Source organism: Triticum aestivum, chromosome 2D (assembly GCF_018294505.1).
Source record: "Triticum aestivum cultivar Chinese Spring chromosome 2D, IWGSC CS RefSeq v2.1, whole genome shotgun sequence".
NCBI classification, from domain to species: Eukaryota; Viridiplantae; Streptophyta; class Magnoliopsida; order Poales; family Poaceae; genus Triticum; species Triticum aestivum.
In genome coordinates, this window is record NC_057799.1 from 251695619 (window position 1) to 251719133 (window position 23515).

A 23515-nucleotide genomic window follows, 5' to 3' on the forward strand; every position below is an offset into this window, starting at 1 on the left:
GTATTATCCGGGAAGATGGACTAGCGTTGTTGGCAGAGATACACGGAGGTGTGTGTGGCTCGCACCTAGGATCAAGAGCACTTGTCGGGAAAGCTTTCCGGCAAGGATTCTATTGGCCCACCGCCCTCCGGGATGCAACTGAGCTCGTCACTAAGTGTGAAGCGTGCCAGTTCCATTCCAAGAACATTCCTCAACCTGCTCAAGCCCTTCAAACAATCCCTTTGTCCTGGCCTTTCGCGGTCTGGGGGCTCGACATCTTGGGCCCCTCTCCCCGTGCTGCCGGGGGCTTTGAATTCTTGTACGTTACAATTGACAACTTTACAAAGTGGCCCGAGGTAGATCCAGTGAGGAAGGTGACTGCGCAAGCAGCTGTCAAGTTGTTTAAAGGATTGGTGTGTTGTTTTGAAGTGCCCAACAGGGTGATCACTGACAACGGCACCCAGTTCACGAGCCGCACCTTCACGCAGTACATCTAGAGCCTTGGAAGCAAGGTCTCTTTCGCCTCCAGCGCCCACCCAACGAGCAACGGACGGGCTAAAAGGATGAACGCCAAAGTGCTGCGTGGGTTCAAGAAAGGACCATTGACAAATTGCAAAAATGTGGCAGGTGTTGCTTGATGAATTGCCGGTGGTTCTTTGGTCAATCAAGACGACACCAAATCGAGCTACTAGTCAGACTCCCTTCTCCCTAATTTATCGTGCAGAAGCAGTACTCACCATGGAACTCACATACGGGTCACCTCGAGTACTTGCCTACGATGAAGTGTTGCAAGAGCAGTTGCGGCATGACGATGTCGTGCTCCTCGAGAAGGATTGTCTCTGGGAAGCTGTGTGTGTTGCATCCTACCAGAAAACCCTGCGCCACTATCACAGCCACAGGGTTCATGTCCGGAGCCTTGAGGAAGGCGACCTTGTCCTTAGGCGTGTTCAGTCCGCCAAGGGTGCAAACAAGTCGACGCCAAAGTGAGAAGGCCCTTACCGAGTAGTGCGAGTTAGCACACCTGGCGCAGTCCGTCTGGAGACCGAAGATGGCATCCCAATGCAAAACTAATGGAATATTGAGCATCTTCGTAAGTACTACCCATGAGGTGCGGTTACTGGGCCCAGCCCCGGCGACCTGTTTTGTACAAGCATAGTTTCCAAGGCTTGTAACCCTTTGTACAAAGCCAGACGCAGACCCTGTGCGTAGCAGAATAAAATCAAGTGTTTTCACAAAACTTGCATGCATGATTTCTTGTTTGCTTAAATATGATCTTAATGTGATCTTAATGCCGTAAAGGGCTTCATGCTACCTTCTTCCTTTTTTCTGACAATGACAGAAGGATTGCTTGCGAGCAACTTCTCTGGGAGGGTGGAAGAAGGCACGTACGTTTTAATCCCCTACAATCCCCCTTATCTAAAATGATAAGGAGTAAAACAAAGAAAAATAAGTTTGTTTCATATGTAACTTCCGTCATCCCATGTTGTGCCCACGTATGAAGAACTTGCACGCGAGAAAACCTTGCCGCGTCTATCGTTCGCGCTCCTATTCTTGACTCGAGCCTACTTGACAGGATTAGTTGCAGCTGTGTTTGAAAGACCGGTAAGGGACCGGCCTCTGTTCGCACTCCCAACCCTTCTTGAGATCACTTGACAAGGTTTTCTAGTAGCTGCATTAAAGGCCGGCGAGAAACTTTGCCGGGAACTCTACTTGCAAAAGAGTGCTGGAGGCTAGTCCTTCAAAACATCTATAAACATGTATAAGTATCCAGCAAGTTCTCTTTCAAAATTGCATGAGACAAACAAGTACAGATCATACAAGTATCAACATGGATGAAGGATTACATAAAATTGATTCGAACTTGGTGAGTGCCTGCATTTTTTGATTTAAAAATATAAGTGCTCTGTAATGCCTTTCTTGTCCCTCTCCCCCTAGGGATTACTTTGGGAAAAAGGAGGGCAAAAAGAGCATCTGGGCAGAAGCCCAGCCTAACCCCGTCAGGACCAGTGGGACGCAGCCTGACAAGATTGGGAGAGTGCCCCCCCCCCCCCGACAAGGAAGAAGAGGCCGGAGACGGAGAGAGCGGCTAGGCAATGCCCTGGTCACCCCCGCCAGGACCAGAGTGACACGGCTTGGCCGGGACACCGGCAGGGAAGACGAAGTCGGAGTCCACGAGCATGCTGGAGTCCAGCTGGAGGTGGTGGTGACGTCCACACCAAGTACCCCCGACAAATCGCTCTGCTGGGGGCCAACGACAAATGATGGTGCTGTCGATGCCTAGCTGACGGTGATGATGCTGCCGGCGTTCAGCTGGAGTCCGAGTCATCATCTTCGCGCTTGACGATCGGGGGCTCGTCATTGTCGTCTTCACCGTTGGTGCCCTCCTCATCGTTGTCGCTCGAGGAGGAGCTTTCATTATTGCTCGAGCTTTCCATGCAACACCCGAGGCAAGCACCTGAGCGCCCGAAGACCTTGATGGAGAACATATCAAATTCCACCAACTTGAAGCAGAGGACGTGCCCTTACGCAAGGTAGTGGGCACCGGTGAAAGTCTTCCAACCATGCCTAAGGAGCATGACACGAGGAGCAGGGAACTCGACGTTCACCCCCACGGCGCCATTACAGCAGCCACTCATGCGCAGCCGCATCCTAAGCGTCTGGGTGACCTCCATCACTCTAGCAAAGGGGCGAGGGAGTCGCAGGCGGCTGCGAGGAGGATCGCATAGCTTGACGATGAACTCCAGCGTCATGTCCCCCCGCGTGGCCTTCTGTCGGTGTTGGAGCAGTTGGAGGAGAAATGGCGAGTGCGCCGCTCCATCCACATCGACCGCGGGGGCTGCGTTGACCCCAACCGCGCCCCGTAGCTCCACCTTGTGCACTGGATCCAGCTTCTATAGCTGCAGTGGAGGCAGGAACAGGGTGTCGAGGAGAAGCTCTCATCGCTATGGTCGAAGCACGGGCGCGGCCTCTTCCTCTCACCATGGTGGGAGTGGAAGTAAGGTAGGAGAAGGAAGAGATGGTAGATGAGCATCGCCACCCTCTCACACCTCCTTTTATAGCGGGAGCGAGGGGGCTGGCTCTCAACTACTCTGGGGCAACCGTCCCGCTCCCCCAATCCAGCTCTCTGCCTCCCTGGATGGCGTCCTGATTCATTGGACACCCCACTACACCATTCCGAGGCGCTGTGTATTCTGCCAAGGTGCACGTTCCTGCACCCTGCGCGTCCATCAGCAACCCCGTGCAATGCATGCGCGTGGCGGAAACGGCAAGCGTAGTGGGTGAGCTAAAGGTAAAAGGAAAGTTCCCCCGACTCACGCGCGGGCGCCCTAATGATTTCTCGTGGACGTGGGCGCCCCTGGTTTACAACATGAACAACACACGCCGTCTCAGTGCTGAAGATATCACGGGAGGCCTGGGGGCTGGCCCAGGTCTAGATTAATGAAGAAGTAAGGAAGATCTCAAGGACACAACATCGATCTCGACGAGTTCAACACGAGCGCATGTGCATTTGTTGGGCCTACCCCAACGATGCCCGGTGGCACGTATGGACCAGCCCCGGGGGCTCCTGCCGGTGCAACAAACATGTGGGTTTGCCACCCTTACTTGTGCACATGCGTGCGTTAGATCATACATCAAGTATAAATGCTTAACACAAAATAAGCTAGAGAAGCCGCTCTTCGTGTTGTAAAGGAGCACATTAAGAAGAACAAACCAACCAGAAGGTTTCCAAAAAAGCCCCCCTTGCCGGGCAAACAGGGCCGGCGGGTTCGAGACTGCGCCTGCGGCCAAGGCCAAGCCACCCCGACAAGGTCTCCAGGGCCACCAAAGCCAAGACAGAACCCCAAGCCAAAGGACCCGGCAGGGTCCGTGCCGGCAAACCTCTGTCAGGACGCCACTACTCCCCCTCATCAAACACCACTCACTAATCAGCACGGTGTCACGCTCTTGAGCGGCTAGGTGGATCCTGTCGTGCATGTGGCAACCTGCTAGAGAAGGGATTACCTTTTATGACACCCGTCCTAGAGGCGTGTCATGCAAATAAGAGGTAGTTAGGCAAGCGGTGGAGAAACCTTGCCAGGGCTACCTCTCCACATGACACCTAGCGGTGTATTCAATGCACTTTGTCCTAACTGCCAGAGTTAGGTATGATAACACTGTTAGGTATCTAATCATACTATAATGACTATTTTGCCATGGTGGTCTCCCCTTAAGCTATAAAAGGAGGCCCGAGGCAACCTAGCAAAGGATGGGAACTTTTGATCCTCTAGCACTTGTATGCGCGCAGCTACTCTCCCTGAGGCACCCTTGCCGGGTTTGAGCGCTCCATGTCTTTGTGTTCCCACAGATCAATCCACCAAAGCAGGAGTAGGGTGTTATGCCACTCAGTGGCCCAAACCTGGGTAAAAGAGAGTTGTCCTCGCCGCGCTGCCCTGCTGCCTCTGCTCTTTGTGTAGTGTGATCGTTCCCACCGAACCACAAAGGGGCCTCTTGGTCCCATAGGTGACCGTGCTCCTCCACGACAGAAGGTTGTGTCTTTACTTCAAACCCAGGAAGGTGTCTCATGTAAACTTCCTCTTCAAGAACACCATGAAGAAACACATTCTGCACATCTAACTGCCTAAGACTCCATCCTTTTGACACAACAATGGACAACCACAAGACATATGGTAGCAACTTTTAGAACAAGAGTAAAGGTCTCCTCGTAATCTATGCCATACCTTTGCTTGAAGCCTTTAGCAACAAACCTAGATTTATAACGATCCATAGTTCCATTAGACTTTCTTTTGATTATAAATACCCACTTGCAATCTGTAGGACCGAAAGTATGTCTAAGCGGGGGTGATTAGACTACTTGACCAAATAAAAATCTATCATTTTCCCAATTTTAGTCGTGGGCGGATTTTAGCGATTAGCACAAGTCAAGCAATCAACCTACACATGAAATTCTAAGAGTATAACAGCGAAAAGTAAAACATTGCGTATGAAGGTAAAGGGAAGGGTTTGGAGAAGGCAAACGCAGTGGAGACACGGAGATTTTTGCCATGGTTCCGATAGGTGGTGCTATCATACGTCCACGTCGATGGAGACTTCAACCCATGAAGGGTAACGGTTGCGCGAGTCCACGGAGGGCTCCACCTATGAAGGGTCCACAAAGAAGCAACCTTGTCTCTCCCACCATGGCCATCGCCCACGAAGGACTTGCCTCACTCGGGTAGATCTTCACGAAGTAGGCAATCTCCTTTCCCTTACAAACTTCTTGGTTCAACTCCACATCACGATGGAGGCTCCCAAGCGACACCTAACCAATCTAGGAGACACCACTCTCCAAAAGGTAATACACGGTGTTTTGATGATGAACTCCTTGCTCTTGTGCTTCAAATAATAGTCTCCCCAACACTCAACTCTCTCTCTCTCTCTCTTTCAGATTTGGCTATGGCGGAAGAAGGATTTGAGTGGAAAGCAACTTGGGGAAGGCTATAAATCAAGATTCAAATGGTAGGAATGGAATCTCCTGATCTCAACACATGAGTAGGTGGTTCTCTCTCAGAAAATGAATGGTGGAAGTGTAGGCACGTTCTGATGGCTCTCCCACAAATGGAGAAGAGGGTGGAGGGGTATATAGCCTCCACACAAAATCCAACCATTACACACATTTGACTCATCTCGGTGGGACCGAATGGTTGAACTCAGTGGCACCGATCAGTTCAAAAATGTGAACATTAGGAATCTCGATGGGACCGACTAGAACAACTCGGTGGGACCGATGTGCTAGGGCATAGGGAAAACCTCGTGTCGGTGGCACCGATTGCATCAACTCGGTGGGACCGAAGTGAAGCAATAAGGCAATAGAGAGTTGGTCAAGCCATCTCGGTGATACCGTTTGCTATTTTAGTGAGACCGAATGATGAGGACATCAATACCATTGTTACACCCACAACCCCTACTGCTACATATATTGGACCAATTACTAGAGCTCGCGCACGCCAATTAAATTATCAGGTACTTTTGTTACTTGGTAATGATTCTAATGTTCATGAGAATATGATGCTGCCTAAATTGGATACATTTGTTTTGCTTACAAATGAAGGGCCTAGCATGGATAAGAGGGATGAACACTGCAGCAAGACCAAGCATGGACATGATGGCATGCGCAAGGGGAACAAGAACGGAGTTACAAGTGATGATTTTAGGAATTTGAAGCCACCATAATGAGTGCATGATGCCTTAGACGAAGTATACGAGATGCCACTTCATAAATTTCGTCCAGAGGCTATTATAGGTGCCGCATCACCTTATTTTGGGCCAGGCCCATGTAATTTCGAAATACTTGAGTATAGGCTGTTTTAGAGTCCGTATGTGTGGGGAAACAAGAGATAGGGTTGCTTTCGGACCCCTCCTCCAAGGGCCACGAAATTCCCCCCTCTTCCTCCATATATACAGCCCTTAGGGCACCGTTTAGACATTGGGTTTTATTTAGTTAAAAGATAGCCATCATTGCAACTTCGTGTACTTCGTTTGTGTCCAACGACCAGACCAAGAGTGCTTATGAAACCCCACTTTTCTCAATACTTCATCCATAATCTCAATATCCAGATTGCAATTTTAGTTTCTTGCTTGTTCTTCGTTTGTTTGCAGGAAATAGACCTTCATGGTCAGGTTGATCATGCTCCAGCATGGTCAATAACCTATCGGAGTTGGTTTAGCGATTGCTAAGGCGCGACGTCCTCGCACGTTCGTAGTCGGATCATCAAAGTCTAATCCACCAAAAACGATAGCCACCATCTCATCGAAAGATGGGACACCTTTGCCTCTATCGAGTGGTATCAGATTTCCAGGTTGCTCGGTGAGATTTTACAGTTTTTCGTAGTTTAGATCGTGTCTGTTCTTCATACCTACAGTCAACAAAAAAGCCAAAAAAATTTAGGGTTAGTTCATCATATCCGAACCAATCTGAGCCTTCGCATAATCTTTTTAGGGTTTTGCTTTGTTGAATTTGCGGTTGCATCGTCGTTTCTAGTTGCTGGTCTTAGCATCTAGTCCTTTAGAGTTTTGAGTTCTGTCATAGTTTGTCACGCCGCCGCCACACCATCTTCACCGCCGCTGCCATATCCTACCGCCGCTGCCATATACCACCGTCGTTGCCATATACCACCACCGCTTCCATATCCTACCACCGTTGCCATATACCACCACCGATGCCATATCCTACCACCGCTGCCATATACGACCACCACTGCCATATACCACCATTGCTGCCATATCCAACCACCATATATCCACCACCAATCCGAGTTCTTTTCATATTAGGTTTGTTTTCGAGATCCATCTATTTTCTGATTCGTGTTTCCTTGCCTGAGTAGGTTTTGAAAAAAAACGAGTCCGGAGACCCCCGGGCAGTTTTTAGGCCAAAATTTCGGCGATCAGAAATATTTTTTTCCTCTCCTATTTTTAGGTCCCAGTGAGCGTTTTGAGACACTCGCCATCGTAGTGATTTTTTGTCGCACTTTTTCGTCGTTGCTGCCCTAATTTCCAAAAAATAATTCGTGCCTATCCTGTTATTTTGACTTGGGAAGAGTTTTGAGACACTCACCATTATAGTGGGTTTTTTTTAAAAAGAGGAGCGAAAAAAAAAGAGCAAAAAAAATTCCTGAGTGGGCTTTTCCCTTGTTTCTGTGTCGCACTATGATTTTGTTAGTGTTTCGCGTCTCTATTACGGTCTAGCCTAGGACCAGCACAGTACCATCGTTGAGCGTTTATTCAACTTTGCATCTCTGAATTGATTATTGCTGACACTTTTTGCTACTATATTATAAGCCTTCCCACCTCCACATACATCTACGTCGCGCGTTTGACTCTCCCTGGTAATCGCTCTATCGAAGCTTTGAGAGTTTTGACTACAACTGTTGCCGATCACCACCTGCTACTTGGTAAGAACTGCTAAGAATTTGAGATTTGCTTACGGATTTGTGACTTTCCACAACACCACCGCCACTTCCTAGCAGTCTATAGGATCATATTCTTGTGTTTTTCTCTTGCTACTAACCATGCCAGGACCACAAGCAGATGAGCTGGACTGGGACAACATGAAGAACAAGGAGCTCCATCATAAATTCTAGGAAATGTTGGGTCAACAGGTGGAAGACATGATGGCCAGTATTGGCAAGGCATTAGCAAGATAGATGACATTGAGAAGACAATTGGCACCAAGTTTGATGCCAAGTTCGCTGAAGTGCTTGCGCGTCTACCTCCACCTCCTGCCTCTGCTACACCATTGCAACAACAACAACCACCACCTCCACATCGCGAAACAGCTCTCCGCCGAGAGAGTCATGTTCCTCTTGAGCCTGGCCAAGCTTTGGGTGCCGCCGCTACTGCTGTTGATGCTTCTGAGGCTCCTGCTGCCGTGGAGGAGGAGGATGATTACGCGGGCGATTACGAGGATGAGGTTGATCAAAATCAGAACTACGTGAAACCACTAACACCAGGTCGTCCACATGCATATACTCGCAATAGTAGGGCTGCACCACCACCTTAGGTACGAGAGCCTGACCATCTCCCTAAACTAAAACTGAATATTCCACCATTTGAGGGTAGATATGTTCCTGATATGTATCTTACTTGGGAGTTAGAAACTGAACAACATTTTACATGTTTACGATATCCCGAGGAGAGATGTGTTGTTGCTCCTCTTTGTGCATTCACTACTTTTGCTTGTGTGTGGTGGTCTGAACATCGTAGATTATATCCTAACAATATTCCAACTACTTGGGCTGCTTTGAAAGCTGCTACGCGTACTTGTTGGGTTCAACCACATTATCAACGTGAGTTACTACAAAAATTGCAGCGTTTAAGACAAGGGAAAAATTCGGTAGAAGAATATTATCAGGAATTACAAACTGGCATGATTAGATGTGGTATTGTTGAGGATAATGAAACTATGCTTGCACGTTTTATGGGTGGATTAAATAGAGAGATTCAGACCATTCTAGAGTATAAGGAATATAATAATATCACTCATTTATTCCATCTTGCTTGTAAAGCTGAACATGAAGTGCAAGATCGACAGGCATTGGCGCAAACTAACTTTTTTGCAGGTTGACCTTCATCATGGACACCGCGTGCATCCTCTACTTCCACACATTCAACTGCACTGGCACCTCCGTCGGCTGCCACCTCTAGCCGTGATACAAGAAAGCAAGCACAACCACCACTATCTGTCAAGAGCACACCTGTCGGGCCTGCATAGAGCTCTTCTTCTTCCATGGCATCAACAGAGCACACAAGTGATATTATTTGTTGTCGTTGTAAGGGAAGAGGTCATTATGCGAGAGAATGCAAATCTCAGCGTGTGATGATTGCTACTGAGGATGGTGGGTATGAGTCCGCTAGTGACTCTGATGAGGAGACTTTGGCTCTTATTACACGTGAAGAACATGGTGGAGATGATTGTGAACATGAGACGCAATACATGGCTCCTGAAGATGCTGACATGTATGAATGTTTAGTTGCTCAACATGTTTTTAGTGTGCAGGTCACACAAGCTGAGAAAATCATAGGCATAATTTGTTCAATACAAATGGAGTTGTGAAGGAACATTCTATTCGCGTCATCATAGATGCAGGGAGCTGCAACAACTTGGCTAGCATGGAGATGGTGGAGAAGCTATCTCTCCAATGGTTCAATAACAATGGCAAGGTTAAGGTGACACGTACTGTTCGTGTGCATTTTAGTATGTCTACATATGCTGATTATGTTGATTGTGATGTGGTACCCATGCAAGCATGTTCCTTATTACTTGCTAGACCATGGCAAATTGATAAAAAAATTGTACAACATGGTAGAAACAATCAGTATACTCTTGTTTGCTTCCTATGTCTCCTGATTCCATTTTGAAAGATGGTATTAATAGAGCTAATAAAGCAAAACAGGAGAAAAATAAGAGTGAAAATCAGATTGTGGTAAAAGAATTTGAGCAACAAATGAAGCCTAATAGTAAACCATCTAGTGTTGCTTCTGAAACTAAATTGAAAAGTGCATGTTTACTTGCCACCAAATCTGATATTGATGAGCTCGATTTTAGCAAATCTATTTGCTATGCTTTTGTGTGCAAAGATGCATTATTTTCATTCGAGGACGCGCCTTCCTCGTTGCCTCCTGCTGTTACTAACAGTTTGCAGGAGTTCGCTGACATCTTTCCACAAGACGTGCCACCGGGATTACCACATATTCGAGGGATTGAGCATCAGATTGACTTAATTCCCGGCGCATCGCTACCCAACCGTGCACCATACCATACCAATCCAGAGGAGACGAAGGACATTATGCGTCAAGTCCAGGAGCTGCTCAACAAAGGTTATATACACGAATCCCTTATTCCTTGTGTTGTTCCAATTATTCTAGTGCCGAAAAAGGATGGTACTTCGCGTATGTGTGTTGATTGTAGAGCCATTAATAATATTACTATTCGTTATCGTCATCCTATTCCTAGGATAGATGATATGCTTGATGAATTGGGTGGCTCTACAATATTCTCCAAAGTTGATTTGCGTAGTGGATACCAACAAATTCGTATGAAATTGGGAGATGAATGGAAAACAACATTTAAAACTAAGTTTGGTTTATATGAGTGGTTAGTCATGCCTTTTGGGTTAACTAATGCACCTAGTACTTTCATGAGATTAATGAACGAAGTTTTACGTGCTTTCATTGGATGATTTGTGGTAGTCTATTTTAATGATATACTGATTTATAGCAAATCTTTGGAAGAACATTTAGAACATTTACGTGTTGTTTTTATTGCTCTACGTGATGCACCTTTGTTTGGTAACCTTGAGAAGTGCACCTTTTGCACCGACCGAGTGTCTTTTCTTGGCTATGTTGTTACTCCATAGGGAATTGAAGTTGATAAAGCCAAGATTGAAGCTATTGAGAGTTGCCCTCAGCCCAAAACGGTCACACAAATGAGGAGTTTTCTTGGACTCGCTGGTTTTTATAGGCAGTTCGTATGAGATTTCAGCAAAATTACTGCACCTCTCAACGAGCTTAGAAAGAAGGATGTGCCTTTCGTTTGGGGTACCGCAAAGGAAGAAGCCTTCACGGTGTTCAAAGATAAGTTGACACATGCTCCTTTACTCCAACTTCCTGATTTTAATAAGACTTTTGAGCTTGAATGTGATGCTAGTGGAATTGTATTAGGAGGTGTGTTATTACAAGATGGCAAACCTGTTGCATACTTTTCTGAAAATTGAGTCGGCCTAGTCTGAATTATTCTACTTATGATAAAGAATTATATGCTCTTGTTCAGACTTTAGAGACATGGCAACATTATTTATGGCCCAAAGAATTTGTTTTACATTCTGATCATGAATATTTGAAACATATTAAAGGTCAAGCTAAACTGAATCGTAGACATGCTAAATGGGTTGAATTCATTGAGACTTTCCCTTATGTCATTAAACACAAGAAGGGTAAAGAAAATGTTATTGCTGATGCATTGTCTCGTCGCTATATGATATGTCTCCAACGTATCTATAATTTTTTATTGTTCCATGCTATTATATTATCTGTTTTGGATGTTTATGGGCTTTATTATACACTTATATATTATTTTTTGGACTAACCTATTAATCGGAGGCCTAGCCCAAATTGTTGTTTTCTTGCCTATTTCAGTGTTTCGAAGAAAAGGAATATCAAACGGAGTCCAAACGGAATGAAACCTTTGGGAGAGTTATATTTGGAACGGAAGCAATCCAGGAGACTTGGAGAAGACGTCACGGAAGCTTCGAGGTGGCCACGAGGCAGGGAGGCGCGCCTGCCCCCCTGGGCGCGCCCCCACCCTCTTGGGCCGCTTGTGGCTCCCCTAACTGACTTCTTTCGCCTATATATATCCATATACCCTAAAAACATCGAGGAGCACAATAGATCGGGAGTTCCGCCGCCGCAAGCCTCTGTAGCCACCAAAAACCAATCGGGACCCTATTCCGGCACCCTGCCGGAGGGGGGATCCCTCACCGGTGGCCATCGTCATCATCCTGGCGACCTCCATGACGAGGAGGGAGTAGTTCACCCTCGGGACTGAGGGTATGTACCAGTAGCTATGTGTTTGATCTCTCTCTCTCTCTCGTGTTCTTGAGGTGGTACGATCTTGATGTATCGCGAGCTTTGCTATTATAGTTGGATCTTATGATGTTTCTCCCCCTCTACTCTCTTGTAATGGATTGAGTTTTCCCCTTGAAGTTATCTTATCGGATTGAGTCTTTAAGGATTTGAGAACACTTGATGTATGTCTTGCATGTGCTTATCTGTGGTGACAATGGGATATCACGCGATTCACTTGATGTATGTTTTGGTGATCAACTTGCGAGTTCCGTAACCTCGCACACTTATGCATAGGGGTTGGCACACGTTTTCATCTTGACTCTCCGGTAGAAACTTTGGGGCACTCTTTGAAGTACTTTGTGTTGGTTTGAATAGATGAATCTGAGATTGTGTGATGCATATCGTATAATCATACCCACGGATACTTGAGGTGACATTGGAGTATCTAGGTGACATTAGGGTTTTGGTTGATTTGTGATCTTAAGGTGTTATTCTAGTACGAACTCTATGATAGATTGAACGGAAAGAATAGCTTCGTGTTATTTTACTACGGACTCTTGAATAGATCGATCAGAAAGGATAACTTTGAGGTGGTTTCGTACCCTACAATAATCTCTTCGTTTGTTGTCTGCTATTAGTGACTTTGGAGTGACTCTTTGTTGCATGTTGAGGGATAGTTATATGATCCAATTATGTTATTATTGTTGAGAGAACTTGCACTAGTGAAAGTATGAACCCTAGGCCTTGTTTCCTACGCATTGCAATACCGTTTATGCTCACTTTTATCATTAGTTACCTTGCTGTTTTTATATTTTCAGATTACAAAAACCTATATCTACCATCCATATTGCACTTGTATCACCATCTCTTCGCCGAACTAGTGCACCTATACAATTTACCATTGTATTGGGTGTGTTGGGGACACAAGAGACTCTTTGTTATTTGGTTGCAGGGTTGTTTGAGAGAGACCATCTTCATCCTACACCTCCCACGGATTGATAAACCTTAGGTCATCCACTTGAGGGAAATTTGCTACTGTCCTACAAACCTCTGCACTTGGAGGCCCAACAACGTCTACAAGAAGAAGGTTGCGTAGTAGACATCAAGCTCTTTTCTAGCGCCGTTGCCGGGGAGGTGAGTGCTTGAAGGTATATCTTTAGATCTTGCAATCGAATCTTTTTGTTTCTTGTTTTATCACTAGTTTAGTTTATAAAAGAAAACTACAAAAAATGGAATTGAGTTTGCCTCATACGCTTCATCTTTTTAATATCTTTCATGAGAATGATGGAAAGGAAAATTGTGCTCAAGTACTAGAAGAAGAAGTCTATAAAATGTTTGGCACTAAATCTTTGAATGATGAGCATGATTGCAATGTTGTTAGTATGAACTCTTTGAATATCCATAGTACTAATGATGATTGCACTAGTCATGATGAAAATGTCTCTTATAAGCATGTCAACTTTTGTGGAGTGCATAGAGTTTGCAAGTACACACCAATAGGGAAGATAGATTTTGCAAGAGGCATAAGTATTTGGAAACTAAATGGTTGCAAGAAAGGCTAGATGTTTGTGCTGAAAATTTAAAATTCTTCGCCATACTTGTGAACTTTGCAATGAACATGGTCATTTAAATCTCCAATGCAAATTGTTTGATGATTGAATCATGTCCAAAAATTGTGACGACTTGATTTCCCTTGCACATCATAATGAACTTAGTTTGCTTTTGGGTTATGAAGAAATGAAACGTATAACTAAGCATATTCCAGAATATAACCTTGAGAAATTCCTTGATATTGATCTAGAAGAAATATTTATGTATTGTGCGGTGAATTGCATTGAAAATCCTTATATTGCCAATTACATAAAGAAAAGAAAACAAATGGAAGATGAAGATAATACTAATGAAAGGGAAGAGACTTCCCGATATCCTCCTATTATTTCTTATGATGAATCAGGTAACGAGGATGAGCTTTCTATTCAACCAATCTCGTTAATAAGGAGCTCAAGAAAGAGGGTTAAACCCACACATAATGTGAATAACAAAAAGAAAAGACGGAGAAGCAAAGGTGAAAAGGTATCCCTCCGAAATGATGTTGCTCCTATTACTCATTGTGATGATGATAATTGCTATACTATTGGTGCTATCCATACTATTAATGATGAGAGTGATTATGCTTATGATATGAAAAGGCCCAAGCTTGGGGATGCTATGTTTGATGAGAATGACATGTTTGAGAATATATTTGCTGCAAATAATGTTTGTCCCAAGCTTGGGGATGCTATGTTTAATGAAGATGATATTTTTAGCCTCCCAAGTTTTGATGAGCAAATTTATTATGATGATAGCATGCCTCCTATTTATGATGATTATTGTGAGGACACTTATGATATAAAGAGTAGTGATGATTATATTTATAAAACTTGTCATGATTATGATTACCCCTTTTCTGAACATTACTCTTTTAGTATGGAAACAATTTATAGTATTCGAGTTTCTTATGATACTCCCACTATTCTGAATGAGCAGAATTTTGCTTGTGTGGAGAGTAGTAAATTTTCTATGCTTGTAGATCATGAAAAGAATGCTTTAGGTGCTGGATATATTGTTGAATTCATTCATGATGCTACTGAAAATTATTATGAGGGAGGAATATATGCTTGTAGGAATTGCAATAATATCAAGTTTCCTCTTTATGTGCTTAAAGTTTTGAAGTTATGCTTGTTTTGACTTCCTATGCTAGTTGATTATTGTTCCCATAAGTTGTTTGCTCACAAAATACCTATGCATAGGAAGTTGGTTATACTTAAATGTGCTAGTCATATTCTTCATGATGCTCTCTTTATGTTTCAATTCTTATCTTTTATGCGAGCATCATTGAAATCATCATGCCTAGCTAGGGGCGTTAAACGTTAGCGCTTGTTGGGAGGCAACCCAATTTTACTTTTGTTCCTTGCTTTTTGTTCCTGTTTAGTAATAAATAAATCATCTAGCCTCTGTTTAGATGTGGTTTTATGTTTTAATTAGTGTTCGTGCCAAGTAAGACTTATAGGATCTTCTTGGATGATAATTATTTGATCTTGCTGAAAAAGACAGAAACTTTATGCTCATGAAAACAATTGTTAAAAATCACCAGAAAGTGATAAAATACTGATTCCAATTGCAGTAGATCAATAATCAAATTATATAGGTCGTCCTATTTTGGCAGAATTGTTGGATCTCCAGAAGTATACGTTTGATACAGATTACTACAGACTGTTCTGTTTTTGACAGATTCTGTTTTCTTTGTGTTGTTTGCTTATTTTGATGAATCTATGAGTAGTATCGGAGGGTATGAACCATAGATAAGTTGGAATACAGTAGATATTACACCAATATGAATTTAGAATGAGTTCACAACAGTACCTATGTGGTGATTTATTTTCTTATACTAACGGAGCTTACGAGTTTTCCGTTGAGTTTTGTGTTGTGAAGTTTTCAAGTTTTGGGTAAAGATTCAATGGACTATGGAATAAGTAGTGGCAAGAGCCTAAGCTTGGGGATGCCCCAGATGGCATCCCCTCTTTCGTCTTTGTTCATCGGTAACTTTACTTGGAGCTATATTTTTACTCACCACATGATATGTGTTTTGCTTGGAGCGTTATTTTATTTTCTTTTGTTTTGCTTGCTGTTTGAATAATATACCAAGATCTGAAATCCTTAAATGTTAGATAGTCTTCACATAGTTGCATAATTATTCGGCTACTCATTGATCTTCACTTATATCTTTCGGAGTAGTTTGTCGGTTGCTCTAGTGCTTCACTTATATCTTTTAGAGCACGACGGTGGTTTTATTTTGAATAAATAGATGAACTCTCATGCTTCACTTATATTATTTTGAGAGTCCTAAACAGCATGGTAATTTGCTTTGGCTATAAAATTAGTCTTAATGTGATGAGCATCCAGGATAGGTATAATAAAAACTTTCATATAAAGTGCATTGAGTACTAAGAGAAGTTTGATACTTGATAATTGTTTTGAGATATGAAGATGGTGATATTAGAGTCATGCTAGTTGAGTAGTTGTGAATTTGAGAAATACTTGTTCTAAAGTTTGTGATTCCCGTAGCATGCACGTATGGTGAACCGTTATGTGATGAAGTCGGAGCATGATTTATTTATTGATTGTCTTATGAGTGGCGGTCGGGGACGAGCGATGGTCTTTTCCTACCAATCTATCCCCCTAGGTGCATGCGCGTAGTACTTCGTCTCGATAACTAATAGATTTTTGCAATAAGTATGTGAGTTCTTTATGACTAAGGTTGAGTCCATGGATTATACGCACTCTCACCCTTCCACCATTGCTAGCCTCTTTAATACCGCGCACCTTTCGCCGGTATCATACACCCACCATATACCTTCCTCAAAACAGCCACCATACCTACCTATCATGGCATTTCCATAGCCATTCCGAGATATATTGCCATGCAATTCCACCGTTCCGTTTATTATGACACGCTCCATCATTGTCATATTGCTTTGCATGATCATGTAGTTGACATTGTATTTGTGGCAAAGCCACCATTCATAATTCTTTCATACATGTCACTCATGAGTCATTGCACATCCCGGTACACCGCCGGAGGCATTCATATAGAGTCATATTTTGTTCTAAGTATCGAGTTGTAATTCTTGAGTTGTAAGTAAATAAAAGTGTGATGATCATCATTATTAGAGCATTGTCCCAGTGAGGAAAGGATGATGGAGACTATGATTCCCCCACAAGTCGGGATGAGACTCCAGACTAAAAAAAAGAGGCCATAAAAAAAAGAGAAAAGGCCCAAATAAAAAAATAAAAAAATGAGAGAAAAAGAGAGAAGGGACAATGCTACTATCCTTTTACCACACTTGTGCTTCAAAGTAGCACCATTATCTTCATGATAGAGAGTCTCCTATGTTGTCACTTTCATATACTAGTGGGAATTTTACATTATAGAACTGGGCTTGTATATTCCAATGATGGGCTTCCTCAAATTGCCCTAGGTCTTCGTGAGCAAGCAAGTTGGATGCACACCCACTTAGTTTCTTTTTGAGCTTTCATACACTTATAGCTCTAGTGCATCCGTTGCATGGCAATCCCTACTCACTCACATTGATATCTATTGATGGGCATCTCCATAGCCCGTTGATACGCCTAGTTGATGTGAGACTATCTTCTCCTTTTTGTCTTCTCCACAACAACCATTCTATTCCACCTATAGTGCTATGTCCATGGCTCACGCTCATGTATTGCGTGAAGATTGAAAAAGTTTGAGAACATCAAAAGTATGAAACAATTGCTTGGCTTGTCATCGGGGTTATGCATGATTTAAATATTTTGTGTGATGAATATAGAGCATAGACAGACTATATGATTTTGTAGGGATAGCTTTCTTTGGCCATGTTATTTTGAGAAGACATGATTACTTTGTTAGTATGCTTGAAGTATTATTATTTTTATGTCAATATTAAACTTTTGTCTTGAATCTTATGGATCTGAATATTCTTGCCACAATAAAGAGAATTACATGGATAAATATGTTAGGTAGCATTCCACATCAAAAATTCTGTTTTTATCATTTACCTACTCGAGGACGAGCAGGAATTAAGCTTGGGGATGCTGATACGTCTCCAACGTATCTATAATTCTTGATTGTTCCATGCTATTATATTATCTGTTTTGGATGTTTATGGGCTTTATTATACACTTTTATATTATTTTTGGGACTAACCTATTAACCGGAGGCCCAACCCAAATTGTTGTTTTCTTGCCTATTTCAGTGTTTCAAAGAAAAGGAATATCAAACGGAGTCCAAACGGAATGAAACCTTCGGGAGAGTTATTTTTGGAACGGAAGCAATCCAGGGGACTTGGAGTAGACGTCAGGGAAGCTTCGAGGTGGCCACGAGGCAGGGAGGCGCGCCTGGCCCCCCTGGGCGCGCCCCCACCCTCGTGGGCCCCTCGTGGCTCCCCTGACCGACTTCTTTCGCCTATATATATATCTATATACCCTGAAAACATCGGGGAGCACAATAGATCGGGAGTTCCGCCGCCGCAAGCCTCTGTAGCCACCAAAAACCAATTGGGACCCTGTTCCGGCACCCTGCCGGAGGGGGGATCCCTCACCGGTGGCCATCTTCATCATCCTGGCGACCTCCATGACGAGGAGGGAGTAGTTCACCCTCGGGGCTGAGGGTATGTACCAGTAGCTATGTGTTTGATCTCACTCTCTCTCTCGTGTTCTTGAGGTGGTACGATCTTGATGTATCGCGAGCTTTGCTATTATAGTTGGATCTTATGATGTTTCTCCCCCTCTACTCTCTTGTAATGGATTGAGTTTTCCCCTTGAAGTTATCTTATCGGATTGAGTCTTTAAGGATTTGAGAACACTTGATGTATGTCTTACATGTGCTTATCTGTGGTGACAATGGGATATCACGCGATTCACTTGATGTATGTTTTGGTGATCAACTTGCGAGTTCCGTAACCTCGCACACTTATGCATAGGGGTTGGCACACGTTTTCATCTTGACTCTCCGGTAGAAACTTTGGGGCACTCTTTGAAGTACTTTGTGTTGGTTTGAATAGATGAATCTGAGATTGTGTGATGCATATCGTATAATCATACCCACGGATACTTGAGATGACATTGGAGTATCTAGGTGACATTAGGGTTTTGGTTGATTTGTATCTTAAGGTGTTATTCTAGTACGAAGTCTATGGTAGATCGAACGAAAAGAATAGCTTCGTGTTATTTTACTACAGACTCTTGAATAGATCGATCAGAAAGGATAACTTTGAGGTGGTTTCGTACCCTACAATAATCTCTTCGTTTTTTCTCCTCTATTAGTGACTTTGGAGTGACTCTTTGTTGCATGTTGAGGGATAGTTATACGATCCAATTATGTTATTATTGTTGAGAGAACTTGCACTAGTGAAAGTATGAACTCTAGGCCTTGTTTCAACGCGTTGCAATACCATTTATGCTCACTTTTATCACTTGCTACCTTGCTGTTTTTATATTTTCAGATTACAAAAACCTATATCTACCATCCATATTGCACTTGTATCACCATCTCTTGGCCGAACTAGTGCACCTATACAATTTACCATTGTATTGGGTGTGTTGGGGACACAAGAGACTCTTTGTTATTTGGTTGCAGGGTTGTTTGAGAGAGATCATCTTCATCCTACGCCTCCCACGGATTGATAAACCTTATGTCATCTACTTGAGGGAAATTTGCTACTGTCCTACAAACCTCTGCACTTGGAGGCCCAACAACGTCTACAAGAAGAAGGTTGTGTAGTAGACATCACTATAGTACGCTTTCACAACTTGACTTCAAAATATTTGGTTTGGAGGCCATCAAAGACCAATATGTGCATGATGCTGATTTTAAAGATGTAATGCAGAATTGTAAAGAAGGAAGAACATGGACCAAGCTCATCTTTAATGATGGATTTGTGTTCCGTGCTAACAAGCTATGCATTCCAGCTAGCTCCATTAGTCTTTTGTTGTTGCAGGAGGCGCATGGAGGAGGATTAATGGGACACTTTGGCATGAAGAAGACGGAGGACGTACTTGCTACACATTTCTTTTGGCCAAAGATGAGACAGGATGTTGAGCATTTTGTTGCTCGCTGCACTACATGTCAAAAAGCTAAGTCTCGACTCAATCCTCATGGTTTATATATGCCTTTGCCTGCACCTAGTGTTCCTTGGGACGATATATCTATGGACTTTGTTTTAGGTTTACCTCAAACAAAGAAGAGGAGGGATAGCATATTTGTTGTCGTGGATAGATTCTCGAAAATGGCACACTTTATACCATGTCATAAAAGCGATGATGGTGTTAATGTTGCTGATTTGTTCTTTCGTGAAATTATTCGCTTGCATGGTGTGCCAAATACTATTGTTTTAGATTGTGATACTAAATTTCTTAGCCACTTTTGGAGATGTTTATGGGCTAAGTTGGGGACTAAACTGCTTTTTAGTACTAGTTGACACCCCCAAACTGATGGTCAAACTGAAGTAGTCAATAGAACATTGTCTACTATGCTTAGGGCTGTTTTGAAGAATAATAATAAAATATGGGAAGAATGCTTGCCACATATTGAATTTGCTTATAACCGTTCATTGCATTCTACTACTAAGATGTGCCCTTTTGAAATTGTATATGGTTTCCTACCTCGTGCACCTATTGATTTGTTGCGTCTTCCATCTTTGGAGATGGTTAATTTTGATGCTAAACAACATGCTGAATTGATCTTAAAAATGCATGAGTTAACTAAGGAAAACATTGAGCGTATGAATGCTAAATATAAACTTGCTGGAGGTAAGGATAGAAAACATGTTGTGTTTGCACCTGGAGATCTTGTTTGGTTACATTTGCGGATAGATTTCCTGATTTGGGCAAATCAAAGCTAATGCCACGTGCTGATGATCCTTTTAAAATGTTAAAGAAAATAAATGACAATGCATATAAACTTGAGCTGCCTACAGATTTTGGGGTTAGTCCCACTTTTAACATTGCAGATTTGAAGCCTTATTTGGGTGAGGAAGATGAGCTTCTATCGAGGACGACTTCATTTCAAGAAGGGGACGATGATGAGGACATCAATACCATTGTTACACCCACAACCGCTACTGCTACATATACTGGACCAATTACTAGAGCTCGTGCACGCCAATTAAATTATCAGGTACTTCCGTTTCTTGGTAATGATTCCATGCCAATCATTGAACATCCTAAAATATTTATCTTGGAAGGATATTAGTTCAATGAGTTATATGTTGTTATGAATTACCAAAACCACCCGGGGATTAGTTGCACTTTCAATCTCCCCCTTTTTGGTAATTGATGACAACATATAGATCAAAGCTTCGACAAATGATAAATGAATGTAATACATCGTCGCTTTGAGAAGTATGCGATAAGCAAGAGCTCTCCCTAAATTTGTGCATTATTTAAAATTTGAGTTTGAATGCAAATGCATAATCGATTAGGATCATGGGTTAAACAATTGGCAATGACTAGGTCATCTATATATGAGTATATTGACTTAGGAGTCAAATGAGAACATTTGATCATAGGTCATACTCATCGTTTAAGCACAAGTGGGGTTACCACTTTTACATAAAGCATTAACGTGTTCACACCATTAGAGTTGCTTTAGCTCGATTTTTAGAGCAAAGCTCCCCCTAGATGTGATATCCCCCTAAGAGTGATGAACTAACCTTGGGTTTTGTCGATGATGACTTCATGTAGAGAGTGAAGATGTGGATGCTCAATGTTGATGTAGATCATTTGGAGCAATCCATCGGAGTGTTGCACTTTCAATACCTACATCGGTTAGTCCCACAGGAAACATACAAGGACATCCATAGACATAGAGTGAATTACACATATGATGATGTCCATGAAAGCATTAGGTTACCTTGTCCTTGTCTTACCAACAACAGGGTTTGTGACTCCATGAACAAGTGCAAGATATGGAAGTTGATTGCACAAGTCCATGCCAAAATGAATATTTGTGAAGTATGTTCGCGGAGTCACCCTCAAGAACACTCTAGTTCTTATTCTTTGGGACCACATCAACTTGATGGGAATCCTTGGAGTTGTAGTTGAACTTGATGATGTAGAGCTTGACATAGTCTTGGGAACCCACTTGACCATGGCCTTAGGAGCTTCTTCAAGTGAGTCAATCTCTTCTTGAAGGTTGTCCTTGCCTTTTAGCTTGGGTCTTGTGGTGGAAGATCATCTTGAGCTTGTGTTCCATTGAAAGAAGTGGGGTCATACTTCTCTTGTTGAGGAAAAAACTTCGTCTTGGGGTATTGATCTTCTTCCCACTCAACTCCATTTGCATTGAACTTTCATTCAAAACCAACACCTTGATTCTTCCAGTGCCTTCCTTGCTAGCGTACAATTTTCTTAAATTGCTTACTTCCGGCAAGGCTCTTGTAAACACCTTTCTCTATAATTCTCTTCAATAAGCTATTTTCTTGCTCAAGTGTGACTTACTAAGAGAATCATTAGTGGAATCATGAGAACTACTAGAAGGTACAATATTGTTACTACTAGAGGAAGAATCTTTCTTGCTCTTTAATAACCCACAAGTATAGGGGATTTCTTTTAGCCTTTTTTTGATAAATAAGAGTGTCGAACCCAACGAGGAGCTAAATGTAGAACAAATATTCCCTCAAGTTCTATCAACCACAGATACAACTCTACGCACACTTAACATTTGCTTTACCTAGAACAAGGATGAAACTATTTGGTAGGCGAAAGGATAAGTTTGCAAGAATAAAACTATAAGTACTTTGCAAGAATAAAACTATGAGTAAAATGCAAGACAATAAAAGTAGATAGCTTTTGTCAACAAGAAAGTCATTTGTCCCTAGGTGATCGGTAACTAACCCGGTGATCATTGTTGCAATTTTATATGAGGGAGAGGCATGAGCTAACGTACTTTCTCTACTTGGATCATATGCACTTATGATTGGAACTCTAGCAAGCATCCGCAACTACTAAAGATCATTATGGTCGTAAAACCCAACCATACCATTAAGTATCAAGTCCTCTTTATCCCATACGCAATGACCCCCAAACTCGGGTCTGTGCTTCTGTCACTCACGCCAACCACCATAAGCGAACCATTAACATATTGCAACACCCTACAGCGGGGATCCCTCCATTTGCGCGACACGGAGGGCGCCGTAGGACAACACCAAAATAAAATATACAACTCAAAGCAATCATGATCATCTATCAACCCATATGACAAAACGGGTCTACTCAAACATCATAAGATAGCCATAGATCATTGGGAAATAATGTATAGCATTGAGCACCATGTTTAAGTAGAGATTACAGTGGGGAAAAGAGGTGTTACACCGCTGCATAGAGGGGAGAGAGTTAGTGTTGACGGCGGCGAAGTTGTTGGTGTAGATCGCCGTCACGATGATTGCCCCGACGGCGCTCCGGCGCCACCGGGAGAGAGGGGGAAAGAGCCCCCTCCTTCTTATTTTTCCTTAGCCTCCCCCCATATGGGAGGAGAGTTATCCCTCTGGTTCATGGCTTCCATGACGGCGGAGGGGCAGGAGCCCCTCCGAGATTGGATCTCCCTCTCTGTCCTCTTCTGTTTCACCTTCCTATTTTCTGGACGAAAACCGTTTCTTATATTCCTGGAGATCCGTAACTCCGATTGCGCTGAGATTTTAACACGATTTTTTCCGGATATAATCTTCCTTGCGCCCGAAGTAGAGCTCCAATTGACTTACGAGGAGGGCACAACCCACCGTCGCGCGCGTGGGCTGCCTGGCGCGCCCAGGTGTCTTGTGGTGGCTGTGGGCCCCTGTTTGCGTTGATTCCACCTCCCAAAAATCACAAATATTCCAAAATAATTTTTCGTACATTTTTATCG